The sequence below is a fragment of the Lepidochelys olivacea genome, assembly GCF_965140295.1.
Source record: "Lepidochelys olivacea isolate rLepOli2 genome assembly, chromosome: 5".
Lineage (NCBI taxonomy): Eukaryota > Metazoa > Chordata > Testudines > Cheloniidae > Lepidochelys > Lepidochelys olivacea.
In genome coordinates this window covers 70525075-70540914 of record NC_140415.1, presented here as the reverse complement: position 1 = coordinate 70540914, position 15840 = coordinate 70525075, and positions in this window count along the sequence as shown.

The window sequence follows — 15840 nt, the reverse complement described above, 5'->3', positions numbered from 1 at the left end:
TCTATGCAAACATCACTTCAGAAGTTTCCACATAAAGACTTATATAGTGCCCTCTGCATTACTGTATCATGTTTAATTGGGAATTACTCTTAAGGTGGATGAAACTGTCCACTGAGCATCGCTATTAAGAGGATTCTATTATTTGTATGTTATATTATTGATATGTACTGTAACACAGAGTGCTGAATTGCAAAAGCTGTGCCAAACAAGTAACAGAGTCCTTACACTGAAGTGTTACAAAGGCAGGGGACTAATATATAAAAAATACATATGTCACTCAACAGTACTAAAAATAGAGAAGAAAACATATCTATAATTAAGGGTATGGACCCACCCACTAGGGCAGACAGGCAGCATACTTCTTAAAAGTATACTATAGGAAGTGCCCAAGTAACTCTCAACATTTTATTAGAACTTAACTATAGTAATGCTGTTGTAAGCTGTACCATGTCAAACTGTTACTAACTCACATTGACTTCAGTGGGTCCAGGATGTAACAGGATTGTGGTCTTCAATTTCCGACACAAATATTTGTCCCACTGCAGGTATTTCTACAGTATAATTTTATATAGTGTCTCTGTGACAGGTTGGGTCACAGAAATCTCTTGGGAATGCCATCTGATGTGCCTAGACTACCTCAGAGCCCATTTTTCCTGTCAGCTTGGGACTTCAGTACCTTGCCTATTTGAGCCAGACATGCTTGCCTGCTGCAAACACACATCCAAGTCTGAATCACGTCCTGCACAAGCTGCAGGCTTAACTGAAAACAGCTTAAGAAGCGCACCTGTCTCTAGCACTTAGATACCAAGCTCCCAATGGGGTCCAAACCCCAAATAAATAGGTTTTACCCTGTATAAAGCTTATACAGGGTAAACTCAAATTGTTCGCCCTCTATAACACTGATAGAGAGATTGCACAGCCGTTTGCTCCCCCAGGTATTAATACTTAATCTGGGTTAATTAAAAAGTCATTTTATTAAATACAAAAAGTAGGATTTAAGTGGTTCCAAGTAATAACAGACAGAACAAGGTGAATTACCAAGCAAAATAAAACACACAAGTCTAAGCCTAATATAGTAAGAAAACTGAATACAGATAAAATCTCACCCTCAGAGATGTTTCAATAAGCTTGAAACATCCACCCCCTTATATATCTTTTGCGCAAGGCGGGAATCCTTTGTCCCTCTCTGGGTCCCCACCCCTCCTTCTAAATGGAAAAGCACCAGGTTAAAGATGGATTCCAGTTCAGGTGACATGATCACGTCATTGTAAGACTTTATTAGCCACTTGCCAGCACACAGGTATACAGGAAGACTTACAAGTAAACAGAATCATTTACAACCAATTGTCCTGGTTAATGGGAGCCAAGCCACCATTAATGAATCCAAGCCACCATTAATGGCCCATACTTTACATAACCACAGTAGGAACTCAGAGTTATATTTCATATTTTTAATTTCAGATACAAGAATGATACATTTATACAAATAAGATGAACACACTCAGTAGATTATAAGGTTTGTAATGATACCTTACAAGAGACCTTTTGCATGAAGCATATTCCAGTTACATTATATTTATGCTCATGAGCATATTTTCATAAAAGCATACAGAGTGCAAAGTCAGTCTCCTATAGATATTTATAGAAAGTAAATAACAGGTTAAGTAACGAGTCTGAATAAAGGCACTGCTGTATCAAATGTCAAATGATTTAAGCATTTAAATTTGAAAGACTTCAGAGAACAACGAACTGTGAAAATGTTAAAGAGCAGCTCAATCTCTAACAGGGAAAGACAAGTCTGGTGGTATAGTGCGAGAAACAAGAACTACAGGTAAGATCCCCTCCCCGCCATTTTTTCCATAGCTTCAGGAGAGTCAGTCCAGAAGGATTTGACAAGCAATCACCAAAAGAGCTAGCGCCAAACTGGGCAGGTGAGAGAACGGATATTTTGCAATTGTCACTGACTCCATGTATTGGCCATCAAAAACTAATGAAAAAAAACTACAATGAAAGTAATGAACAAATCCATACTCACTCTCTCCTCAAAATCCACTTCTGCCAAGATGCTCACCAAAAAAAAAAAAAAAAAAAAGGCCAGCACATGTTGGTTAAATTATGGGACAGTCGAAGACAGCTGATATTTATTTATAGGTAAAAAGAAAAATTGCCAAGAATTCAGAAATCCTCGGTCATGCCTGTGATGGAATGGAGCTACTCTATAGTAATATTGTATGCTGCCCTGGTTATTGGGATGTTTAGTGTATGAATATATTGGGTTAGTTTGTGGGGTGGGGGATTAAGGAAAACAAGCAACAAGGAAGAAGATAGCTTCTAAATTAACACTTATGGGTTGTTAAGAGACACTGTCATGCACAGGAAAAGACATGGGAACCAGAAGATCAAAAAGACTATGGACATTTCAGACAACACTCTCTCTCCAGCAAAGAGGGCTGCTGTTCAGGGAGACCAGGATGACACACAGGCACCTGTTAGGAATATCTGAAGATGTGATGCCTGTCTAGATGGTAAGCCCCTAGGTAAGATAGATATGAATTTTGACTTATTTTAAATCCCCTTTCCTCCATAGCCTTTGTTCCTCATAGACTTTAAAGTCAGAGAGGACCATCATGATCATCTAGTCTAACCTCCTGCACATACAGGCCACAGAACATCACCCACCCACTCCTGTAATATACCCTCAACCTCTGGCTGAGTTACCAAAGTCCTCAAATCACGATTTAAAGACTTAAAGTTACAGAGAATTCACCATTTACTCTAGTTTAAACATGCAAGTGACCCATGCCCTATGCCCCAGAGGAAGGTGAAAAAACCCCTAGCATCTTTGCCAATCTGACCTGGGGAAAATTCCCACCGGGCAGATACCTGGGAAAGAATTCCCTGTAGTAACTCTGAGCCCTTCCCATTTAGTGTCCCATCTCCAGCTGTTGGGGATTTTTGCTTCTGGTAATTGCTGATGGGCCCCATGCAATTGTATGCAGTCCCATCTTACCATCCCCTCCATAAACTTACCAAGCTCAGTCTTAAAGCCAGTTAGGTTTTCCCCCTACTGTTAAAACAAACACCACATTGTTTTTTAGAAAGATGTTTGGTCAATACATACACCTCTCCTTTGTCAGACTCCTGACAGAAAGAATTGCAGCCTCCAAACCCAGTCAGACCTGCTGGGTGAGCACAGTTGGTACACAGGGCATCACAGATCATGGCCCAGTCTTTGTGGGGGAAAAGGAGAGGTAAAGGACTGAGACTGGCAGGGTACATATGATGCTTCCCAGCGGTGCCCAGTGTTGTGAGGCACCTCGGTATCATCTGCCTTTAGCATGAGGAAGTCTTGTCTGTGCCTGCTGTGGGTCAGCTTCATGACTCCACCACTCTGGCAACACAAGCACTGCCTTCCAGGCCTTCGCATATCTCACTTTCTCTTTACAGGTTCGTGATAGGCACATACCAACCCCAGTCCTCCAAGCATCCTTCTGGAGTGCTCAGCTCCTGTTCCACTGAAAACTCTCAGAGTCACTACTCCCAAAAGAATAGTACACACCAGCTTACAGGGATTCCACTCAGGATCAGCACTCCACTTAACACATAGCACAGAGAGAGAAAGATAAAAGAACAAGTTTATTATCAATAACAGACTTAGCCTTTAAGAAGCTACATGGTCAGCACCAGATGTTCTAAAATGTGGTAGAGGTACTAGGCCTTCGTGAGAAGGAAGGCAGAGATACTAAAGGTAGGAGGCGAAATTCTGATTTAGCAGCTAAAAAATTAACAAAATATGGGTGAAAGAACAAGCAACATAAGATTGGAAAAATTGTATCATCATGGCATTGCTGAAAAAGATCACTTTTAGTGCACAAACTCTGGAGGTATTGTGCTGCTACCAACCCAGGGAAAAGTATTGGCTACCATTCATGCTGAATAGAATGAAGGCAGCAGTGGATGGAAATATTACAAGAAGGGCAGGCTGAGTTCTTTCTAGGTAGATCATGTTGTGAATAGGTATTCACTCTTCAACAGATTATCAAAAAAGCAACTGCTTGGCAAAACACCATCTTAATCAACTTTACCGGCTTGAAGAAAGCATTTAACAGTGTCCAGAGAGACCCTGTGAAATATTACTAGAAGCTATGGGATGCCAGGTAAGCTGATAAACATAATAAGGAGTTTATATGATGGGAGGAGATGTGCGCAAGATCAGATGCAGTCCTGGGGGAGTGGTTCGATATTGTTTTTAGAGTTAGACAAGGGTGTGTATTATAACCAGTCCTCTTTGCATTAGCAACAGACTGGATGATGAAGCAGGCAACAAAAGGCATTGACGATGGTATAAAATGGGTTACCCATGACAAGTTACACGATCTTGACTTTGACAATATTGTTTTACTAAGGACGACGGGGAATGCAATGATTGTCCTTGCATCACAGGTAGATCAGGAAACAGCAAAAATTGGACTGAAATTAAATGCAGAGAAAACCAAGATTATGAAGGTAGGAAACTAGACAACAGGGTAGTGAGACAAAGGTAGCTAGGAAACTAAGGCAGTTAGCCCACTGAATTGACCAGCAGACGAAGGCAGGAAAGTAGGGTTGTGGGGTCCCCCCTGCCCGTTTCCTTAACTTATAGGTACTCTTCAAGGAAGAAATCACAATACGATGACAATGGCATGTTACCAACACCACTGCTAGCTTCTCCTGCCTGAACCTGTGGGGGTCCCTGCCAAACAGGCATTCTGATCCTGGAGGCTTCAACTCAGGCCCTGGTCTTGACTTACTGGAAATGTGGCCTGTCCATGCTGATGAAAGTCAGGAAGGGGAAACCACCTGACATGTGAGGTGTCTGTTGGTGGAGTCCTTTAGGAAGCAGGTAAGTGAGGGTCTGGAGGAGGTTGCTTGTCTGTGTAGCATCCAGGAGCACAAGAACTTCATTGGCAGGATGTACATGGAAGCATCTGCAATGGAGTATGTTAGTTGACTACAGATGCCTGCCGTGGCACCAGAGGAGGAAGGAGACCTGGCTGCTGGCCACCTAAGGCAGTAGAATGTTTTCCATACCCCACCCAGGTCCCCGTCCATCACAGTCAAGAACTGGTACACTATACTGGCAACAGGAGGTGAGGAACAGACGCCAATGGCGGAGGAGTAGAAGCCACCTACTTCCAAAGCTTGGAGGCTCATGACCTCCACACCCAAGAGAAGACATACGGTGCTGGTGATTGTCTCCCTCAGAAGGGAGTCCCCGAGGCATCCATCTGCCAACATGACAGAGAGGTGCACTGAGAGGTGCGCTGCCTGCCAAAGCCCACATCTGAGATGTTACAGAAAGGTTGCTGAGGTGCATTCCTCCCTTTGACCACTACCCCATACTGCTCACCCATGTGGGCACTAATGATACTGCCAGGTCTGACCCTGAGCAGATTAGCAGTGACCACAGGGCACTGGGAGCAAGGGTGAAGTAGTAAAGGACACAGGTTGTGTTCTCATCCATCCTCCTGGTTGAGGATAAGGGTCCAGACAGAGACGTGTGCATTCTGGAGATGAATGCATAGCTGCACAGATGGTGTTGATGGGAAGGCTTCAGCTTCCTCAACTATGGGATGCTATTCTGGGAAGGAGGACTGCTAGGAAGAGATGGACAAGAAAGGGAAGAGCATCTTCACACACTGACTTGCCAATCAAGTAAGAAGAGCTTTAAACTAAATCCAGGCACTACTAAAATAAATGGGAATTTTGTCATTGACTTCAAAGGTCCAGGATTTTACCCAAGGTTATTTACTCCTTTTTGACTCTTTAAAACATTCTCTGGAGAAAAACATCACAGCTGACTTGCCATTAAAGTGAAAACCTAAGTGAATTACTGTAGCTTTCACACACAATCCCCACCCCCACCCCTCTTCCCCCAATCTAAATACTGGCCTGAGGCACAGAACAGGCAATATTCTGACCTGAACTATGAAAAGCATAAGGTCTACTATCTAGCAATCCATCATGACTAGACACGGATCATTTAACCAGTAGGAAGAGGAGGCACCAGGCTTTCCAATGGCTACATTTGCTTGTAGCTCTGGAGAGTTCCAAGTTAATGAACTTTTGAAATTGTGACACTTTTTAAAAGAGAAAAACTGACCTAAGTGGAAGTTCTAAAAATGTATTACTTAGATTTTTCCCTCTCCCTCTGAGGTCTGTATACGTGAACTCTTGGTAAAGTATTCTGACCGTACAGGTGAATTGATATAAAAATAATCCCAATAAATTTTTGGAAAAAGTCTCTAAAATATACCAAAAATAGCTTTTCTGTAAATGATATAGCATACACAGTCCAATACATGATGTGACAAAGATTTTATTAGCATTCATAGAATCATAGGGTTAGAAGGGACAGCAAGGGTCATCTAGTCTAACCTCCCCCCAAGAGGCATGATTTGTTGCGTCTAAACCATCCAAGACAGATGGCTATCCAGCCTTCTTTTGAAAACCTCCAAGGAAGGAGGTTCCACACCCTTCCTAGGGTCTGTTCCATTGTCCTACTGTTCTTACAGTTACAAAGTTCACTTATTAGCATTCATTCATTTCATGCTACAGTGCCCCCCTCTTTAGGGGACAAGATGGCAGAACTCTTTGGAGGTAACTTGAGAAACATTGGGGAAAACATCCAAACATACCTCCCACTCTCTCTTTTGGACAGATTCCCTGTTGGCCACCATCATAATGAAGTAATATTTTCCCATAGCATGGCAAAGCTGTTTGAAGTGGATTGAGAAGTGAATTTTGGGCTTGTGCAAAGAGACCCCTAATTGGATGGATTTGCAGAGGGACCCAGCTTTGTTTGAACCAGCTTTACTTTATTTTAGTGGAAATGTTTATGATACTATCTATCTATCTGTTATCTGTACAGCCAAAGAGTGAGATCCACTAACATAATCTAGGAGTCAGAGTCTGCTCCACAGAACATTTTAAGCAGATGTGAGTAGAGGAATTAGGAACTTTGCTTTTCTAATATGTATTCCATGCACACTGATACAGATCAAGCAGGGCATATTGTGTTTGCGATAGCCACAAGCTGTATGGAAAATAAATACTATATTTTAGAGAGTTTGGCCAGGAAGCATTTTTATGAGAATTCACACAGGGAATTTTTGACATAGGTAGCCAACCCTGGACAATGTTCTCAGGAAAGCTTATCAAGTAATAGTGAAAGACTGCAAGGGGCAATAAGTGCTCCTCTAGGCCTATTTGGTGAAAACCATGATGAGGTACCCAAGGGCAGATTGCATAAACTTAAATAAAAAAAGGGACCAACATGATGAGTGGTTTGGACTGCATCTACACAGGGAAATTTATAACTTGTAATTCACTACCATGGAATTGCAAGAGTGGTAGAGGATATTCAGAGGGCCCAGGAATTATTTACCAGTGTAATTAACTCTGTTTAGAGCTAAATGAGACAGTGGTAAAAATGCATAAGTCCTGTCTATACTACAACCTCCATCACTACCACGACTGCAGCTGCAATGATGGTTGACTACAAGTCCTAAATTTGCCATTGGGAGTGGCTGGAAGTGGGGAATCATAGCTGCTGCTTTGGCTGATTGCTCACTCCATTGAACAGAAGTGTTGAAATAATGTACAAAATATGAGTTGAGTTGGCACAGGAGTGAAGAACACCTTGCAGTCTTTGTTGTCTGAGGATTCATCAACACTCATCAGTGGGATACTGTCTTATAGAGGTCCATCGGTATAAAATGAGAGCAGAACTTGGCAGAGCTGAAACACATCTCATTTCAAAGTACAAAGAAATCATCATGATCCTTGCTAATTTATACCACTTTTTCTACAAAAGCAGAAATGTCCTGACAGGCCTGGTCACTTGCAGACCTACAGTTTAAGCTATTCTACATTCACATGTCATCATTTTTATTTGAAGACTTAGTTATCAGTCATGTTTTCTTATCTTGTTTGCTGTTAGTCTTCTATTAACTTTATCTTATCTTTCCTTTTTGTAAGGTATTTGGAGCAAGAACAAGCTGAGCATCAAGCTCTGAGGAAGAAGAGCAAGTGCAGAATAAATGCTAAGCATGAAACAGAGACCAGAGCCATTGTCATGGCAATGAGGATCAGATGTGAATGGTTCAGCTGCCACTATGCTAGTGGGTGGGTGAAAATCCTTACTTCCGGACTCATTGCTGAAATCTTTGGTTAAACATATCAGCTCTCTAAAATCTGCAACCTAATTCACAGAAATTCCAAATTAGAAGATCTGGAAAAAGAACATTTGGGTATAAACTAAACCAAAAACAGATTATTATTGTAGAACATGGATTATTAAAACTGTTATAGAGGGCCAAATTATCAGAGGTGCTGAGCACCTTTCAAGATTTGTCCCTTAGCATTTTATAGGAATTGTTATAGTTTTCCAAACAACTAAGTGGCTCCTAATGGAATATCCTTAAATATTTGTTTCCCCAAAGTCTAAATACAAACAGAATTTTTATAGTGAGTACAACATGTATGGGCCTGAACACTACACAGAAAAAAGACATGATCGCTGGTCACATGGGGTAAACAATATAAACAAATGAATGATTTCCAGAAAGTATTCTATTTACCTTTATTTTTTTGCTGAAAAGATCATGTGTGTTTGATACAGCCTCTCAACTAGCATGGATCTATTCTCCCTGCATTCCCAAAGTTCAGTACATTAACTACTTAAAAAGAAGTACTGGACACGCTGATGGAGTCTTGACGCAAGACCTGTGAATCCAGCCCATGCTTTTCCTGGCTGGTGAAAATGCCATGAGAAACTGCCACTCATGGCTGAAATAGACAATACTTCATTCAGGGAAGTAATCTCTCTCTTCCTCCTTTAAACATGCAACAGTGCAACCAACACAGAATAAGCCCACCCTAAATACATCAATTATAGCCAATTATTGCCCAGTATCAAATCTACTGTTCCTGAGCAAGCTCAGAGAAACTACCCAAAGATCAACTACAAACACATGTAATTGAAGCCAACATTCTACTACAGTGATGATATAGAAAATATGGAGCTTAATAACAATAATGCCAGACATGCACATTACACCAGAATCTTGGCATAATTTAGGCCTAAGCCTTCAAAACATGTCGAACAACAGATGCTGTTTTTCTATGTTTCACACAGAGGAGATGTAGGCTGAGTCACTACAACAGCTCACTAGCTAAGCTTAACCACAAACGCTTGTTAAGTTGTGAAGTAAGTTCCTTTTTTACTCCTTTTCTTCTATTTTATACGTTTTATGCCTATAAAGTTATAACAGAGATACCATACCAAATAACATAGCTTTATCTGCTGTATCCTAAGGTATATACCTTTATTACCAGAAAAATCTTTAAATTTAAAAAAAAATGTAAGAAACAATATCAGAATATTAAAGCTACCTAAAGGCATTCTGAAACAGACCCCCTTCAGTTTGAGGTTTTTTCATTGCTTAGGCAACCTCATCACAAAGTATGGCAAATAGTGCAGGCCATGCTGTCTATTTTAAATAGAAATGGATTAATAAGAAATATATGACTGATCCTTAAAGTTATATAAACAAGATTTTTTTTTAATTAAAGAAGCTGATACATTAAAACGGTATGCTGAGAAGCCCATGTGAAGTGAAAATCTAAGGTGAACCAACCAAAATGGTGTAAGACCTACATGATCATAAGGCCTGATCAGCTGTGATTGGCAGTTGCAAAGAAAGACTTTCACATATGAAGCAAACCTACTAAAACTTTATCACTATGGTGTAGGGAATTATCAAGTACTGGTACAGAGGGGTATACGGTTGTTTTGTGTTATTTCATTGATTATAATATCCTACTAGTGATGGAACAAGCAAAAGGGTTATATAACTTTATATTGCTGCATCATGAACTACTTAATGCCAGAAACACCAAGGAGTGTGAAGAGAGAAACTTTACATAAAGACTTTGTTCTAACTTCAAAATGAACTTTCCTGCAGACAGCAGAGTGCAGAAGGAAAGAGCATGGAATCACGAAAATTGGCAAAGGATCATAGTTCCAAGGGCTCCCCCAAAATATGTTAGAGATGGGAGTTAGGCCAGTAGATGCTCAGTGTGTGATCTAACACGTATTACATAAATTGGTATGACACAAGATGTTTTACATGAAGACAACAGAATTTTCCACACAACACTGCAAGAAACCATAAGGGAGACACCTCGTTTTCTCACTGGATGAGAAGAGGAGACATAACTTGTTGGACATTTCAAATCTTTGCCAGAAACATGGGTCACTCTGATTGTCTCACATCACCTTTGTCAAGCAGAGGAACCAGGTCATGCCACCCAGGAGAAAACATATAAAATGCCCCGTGTTGTTCAACACATTACTCCTTGAAGCTGAAACATCTGGATGAGGGAGCAGGAAAGGACTGATGTGAGCAGGACAGTTATCACTGGCCAGCGAGAGCACCCCCAGCTTGGTAACAACTTAAGTCTTGTCTCGGATAAGCATCCTGTTGACTCTCTTTCACACTCCTATATAGGGACATCACTGTGAAATCCAGAAAGTGAATAGAGTTTGCTGCCATAACCATTGTATTCCTATCTTGAAAAACCAGTCATTGCAACTGTGAAACTGAACTGGAAAACCAACCTTCATTCCAATTCTAACTGATAAGTAGAAAAATAAATTGTGTGTGTATTGTTTACCCAAGTGACAACCTGGTTACATTAAGCTAAATGCTTCTCAGAAAGTATGTGCGTTAGTTAAAATTCTAAGACTGATTAAAATGTATGATGTGTACTTGTCTTTTACTAAAAAGGTTAGCCTTAGTTGTCTAGAAGTTACGCTAAATCAAGAAGTAATTGAGAACATTGAGGCTGGAGAAACTCATTACAGTAGTTAAACTTAGTATTGATTGTAATAGGAAATTGTGCAAAAGTTAGCTCTGACTACAACTGAGTGTTTCAAAGAGTTCAACCCAAAAATTACACAATTTATGGTCAAGACCTTCTTCGACAAAAGCAGCAGCTTTGGCTTTTAAGCTTTTACCATGATTTGAAACTTTAGTTAAAATGGCATACGAGCTTACAGCTCTAGTGAAATTCCTGAGAAGTTAGAGTAGCTGCAAAATAATTACTTAACTATGTTTTGGGTTTATTGTGTGATAGTCTTGTGTGTGTACAAGTGGCAAAGCTTGGCTATGAGTAAAACCTGGTAAGGTAATGTTGAACTGAATTAACATTTTTTAATAAAAAAATAGCTTGTCTAAATTTGTATATCTGCTTTAGAATGGTTTTGGTTGAACTGACATGAGCAGTCCCATAATTACATTGGCATATAAACTAGAAGATAAGGATCGGTACTGAAGGATCCATAGTTCCACCATGATACCAAAATTACCTACCCAGACTTGTACAGAACTAGGATCTCATCTTTGTAATAAGAGCATGATAAGACCTTGAATTGATTGAACAGATTTATTATCTCTTACAAACTGTAACATCCCATGTTGAATTTAATTTCGACATTGTAAAGACAATCATATAACCATCTTTATTTTTCTTTCTGTAATTCTTTTTTTTAATTAAAAGCTATTTTGGCTAATAAAACTCAAATTTATAGTAATCTGAGTTTCTACTTTAGCTAAGGAACACAGAACTAAAGAACAAAATGCAGTACAAGGTAACTGGTTAATTAAGTTATTTAATCACTGCGTGTTTTATAATGAAGACACTTCATTTTCAATTTTTATTTTGTTTAAAATTTCCTAGGAATTTACCAATGTTTATAAAAATTTAAAAACAGGTGAAAATCACTGCAAAAAATTAACTTGTTTTCTGAGTAAATATTCTCCATCTTGTTTTTGTTTTAAACTTAAAAAAAACTTACGTTCTAAAACAGTCAGATACAGTTTTTGGTTTTTGACTCATATTAGTTCACTAATTTTAATTTGCCTAGAATGCTGATAATTATCCAAAATATCTGTAAAAGCTGGTAATGTGTATATCATAGACTTGGGATTGTCTACAATACAGACACCAGCGCTTGAGTCATTCTGGCTCAGCTTTTGGCCCAGCACCCTGTTTCAGAAGAAAGATAGCAGCTTGGTAGTCTGGGCTACCCCAGTTACTGAGGCACCATCTCTCCTGAAGTGGGCCTGGAAGAAAAACAGGTGGAGAAGACAGCATGAGAAGATGGCAGCTTCGCCTTCTCCACCCTCTTCCACTTCTGGGTCTGCTCTGGAAGGAGAGATGGTGGCTCAGTGACCTGGGCATCCCAGGGTAACCAAAATTTTGTCGCGGTTATTTTTAATAAAAGCCACGGACAGGTCGAGGGCAACAAAGAAAAATTCACGTAAGCCTGCAACCTGCCTGACGTTTACTAAAAATTATGGGGGGGGGGGTTCAAAGGGCAGGCGACTAAAGCCTGAGCACCGCTGTGTGTGTGTGTGGGGGGGGGGGGGATGCTGCCAACCACCACTGCTCACAGCTCTGGGGCCCACACTGCACCCCGGCAGCTCAGAGCTCCAGGGCCCACCAGCTGACAGCTCCAGCTCACTGCCCTGAGGCATGGGGATGAAGCTTTCACAGACATCTCAAAATCATGGAATCCGTGACCTCAGTGACAAAATATTATCCTTACTCATGAACCTGAAGCTCTGAAATGGGTGATCATGAAACATTAGTATAACTTTTACTTTTTTGGGCAGCACAAGCTATAGAGGTCATATTCAGTAGAGAAATGGTCCTTTGTTGTGTTATATTCTCATTAACCTGTGTTATTAAATAATTCATATGGAGAAGGGAAAGTACAATAATCTAAATAATATATTATTGATACAATGTAATCTAACCTTTTGTATTTCAAACACCAAATCCAATAGTATAGTATATATGATAAATACTAATTAGTTCATAAAATGTAGATATTAAAGAGGATGACAATTAGACCCAGAATCTAAGAATACAATCTGTGTAATGTTTAAAGTGTTGCTGTGAAAAGTTCCTAAAAAGGAAGAGGAATGGGAACCAATAAAGCAAACACCTTTACACCTCAAGAGTTCCCCAATATGAACTATGTCTAGGGTCCTCTGTTAAGTTTATGTTTTGTATATATCTTTTCAAGGAGATAAATTGATACCATTTATCAAAACTTTTATGCTATTTGTTTCTTAAATCCATATAGCCAAATACCACAAGGATAAAGGAATTGTGCCAAATTATACAACAGACTGAGTTTGATCTATATAGTTTCTCTTACCATATGCAGTTAGCTGCCACTCAAAGCCATTCACCATAAGTCAGGGGAATTTGTTTAATCCCCTTTACAAGGCTGCACATTTGAGAGTATGACAACAGAAATCAAAGCAGTTATCTAAAGACAGCTATTTCTTTGGAAATTATACCAGCAGGCCAAGTGTGAAATATACTGGACAGTACTTTCACGGTATCTTTAAAAATATGTACACACCTTTTTCACATACATATCTCCAATATGGAGATATGAAGCACCCATATTTGCAGATTTTGATGGATTCTAAAATATAATATGTTGACTTTACTGTCAACTATGATGTTTAGAAAGGGAAAGGAAGGTTACTCACCTGTAACTGGAATTTTCAGAGTATATTCTCTGTGCACTCACCCATTTTGGATGTGAGTTCCCCTTTGTTTTGTAGATGGTTGAGTTCGCTGATGCTCTTTATTGGCATGTCACCTTACAGGTTCAGATGTTTGACATGCTGCTATAAAGAGATCCTGCTATCTAATCTACTGTCTAGTCCTGCAAACTACTAATATAGAGCTAATGAAAAAACTGTCCCCTTGGAGATGCTGCTGCTCCTCCTTATATTGCTCTTCTCCATTTTAGTGTCAGAAAGGACCTTCTACTCCCCTCTTAAAATCCTGCTTCTTTTTGAGTTCAGCTCATATCCCTCACTAAACAGGAGATGCTCTCTCAGACCATGAACTGAATCAAGTTATCCAATTGATCAAGATGGGATTCTAAAAAACTGACCCACTGCAACCAACTACCGTGATACACCAACCCCTTCTAGGTGTCTAGGAGATGTGCTCTGAGCACCATAAGCTTGAATGCAAGCACTTGCACACTCTGAACACTAGGCTGTGCGGGCTCTATAATTGGGTAGCTCACCATTAATAGAGTCCAGATAACAGTATTTACTTTACTAGGGCTCCCAGAAAATAAAAGGTGCAAGCAACCTAGGTGTAATTACTTTTACTGCTACCATACTCATCAACTTATGCTAGCTCCTTGGGCAGTCCAGGACCTGGGTATAAAGATCCATGAGGAACTTCAGGCTCAGTGCCAGGGATAGTTCTTATCCTTTTCTCTCACAAAGGAATGAAACAATGGCCCGCAGACCCAAGTGGTTAGAGCTCAATTCTTCTGTCCAGTCTTGTTGGCCCATCTGCATGGTCTTGGTGTCCACACACTAAGTTAACACTTCTGCCTGCAGGCCACTGTGCTGTATCCTGTTGCTGTGACTCCTGCCAACAACAGGCTGGTTTACTGTTCAGCTCTCAGTTTCTCAGTCACAGCTCTAAGGCTGTTGCCTGCCCAGCCTTGTCTCTGACAGCTAACACCTCGGCTAGAGTTCATGTGCAGCTTCTTGTTCTCTGCCAAGCCTGATCCCTTGTGACCTCTTTCCTATTCTCTTGGCATTGTGGAGGTCTCTACTGACCAGGTTTTGAAATAGGTAACAGTCCTTTCCCTTAGTTCACTCTGGATGGTTAGAAAGCATCCAGTAACGAGCCAGCAAGATCAGTGTGCTATAATCCTCACCAAAAGAAGAGATTAGTTTAACATGGTTCAAAGTCTGCAGCTTAAAACTGACAAGAAGGAAGGATGGGTGGAAGTATGATCCCTTTCTTGTTTCATGGTCATCCTGTGCTCCAGCACCAGCAGACAACCAGCCAGCTCTCCATGAATCAATAGCAAGTGGTCCATGACCACATTTTGGAGTCCATTGCTTTAAATCCTACTATTAAGAATGCTTTATTTGTAAGTGGCATCCATGTGAGCTCCCACATTACTTTCCTGATGGTGCTGAACAAAAACAAATAATTTTGAAAGGAGAAAACATTATTTGCTCCATCACTGGTAAACTATCTGTAAGCAATTATGATTCCACAGTAAGGTGATCTTAAAAAGGGTGCTTTGGTACTCCACAATCAATCAGCATGTGCCCAGTGTAGTGCATGCCACACACTGCAGCGTACACCGTTAATTTTGTTCTTTATTCTCTAACTTCTAGTTTAAAATCCTGGAGCTTGGAATTTTATATTTTCTTACCACCTGGTTAAACATCAGTTAACCTCTTGGCTCTGGCTGAATGTGTCCCCCATTAAGACAATGGCATGCTAATTCTGTCTCATATAAACAGCATCCATTGCTATTCACTATCATTAAGCTAAATCAGCTCCTTGGGAGACGTCCTAATAAAGCAAGCATCTGTGCCAATTAAAGGTGTCACAAATAAGTGGTGTATGCTGTAGTTAGCTTTAGAAAATGCAAGACATTCATAATCATTTTAATGAAAAAATATAATCCAGTTAGTGTACTGTCATTTTGACTGCATTTTCCAACAGTCTGCACTTGTTAATTTACTTAATGAAGTTGCTGAAGTAAATTGGGAGTAGTCTCCACTTTATCACTCTCAAATGCATAAAAACAGAACTGAGTTGAATTCTTCTTTTAAATCTTATTAGAAAACAACTCGAAAATATTTTGAAGATGCTCTCATTCTGTTACTTGTTACAGCATTTTCCTTTTTGATTTTTACAGAGTATCTCCTTTTGAATTAA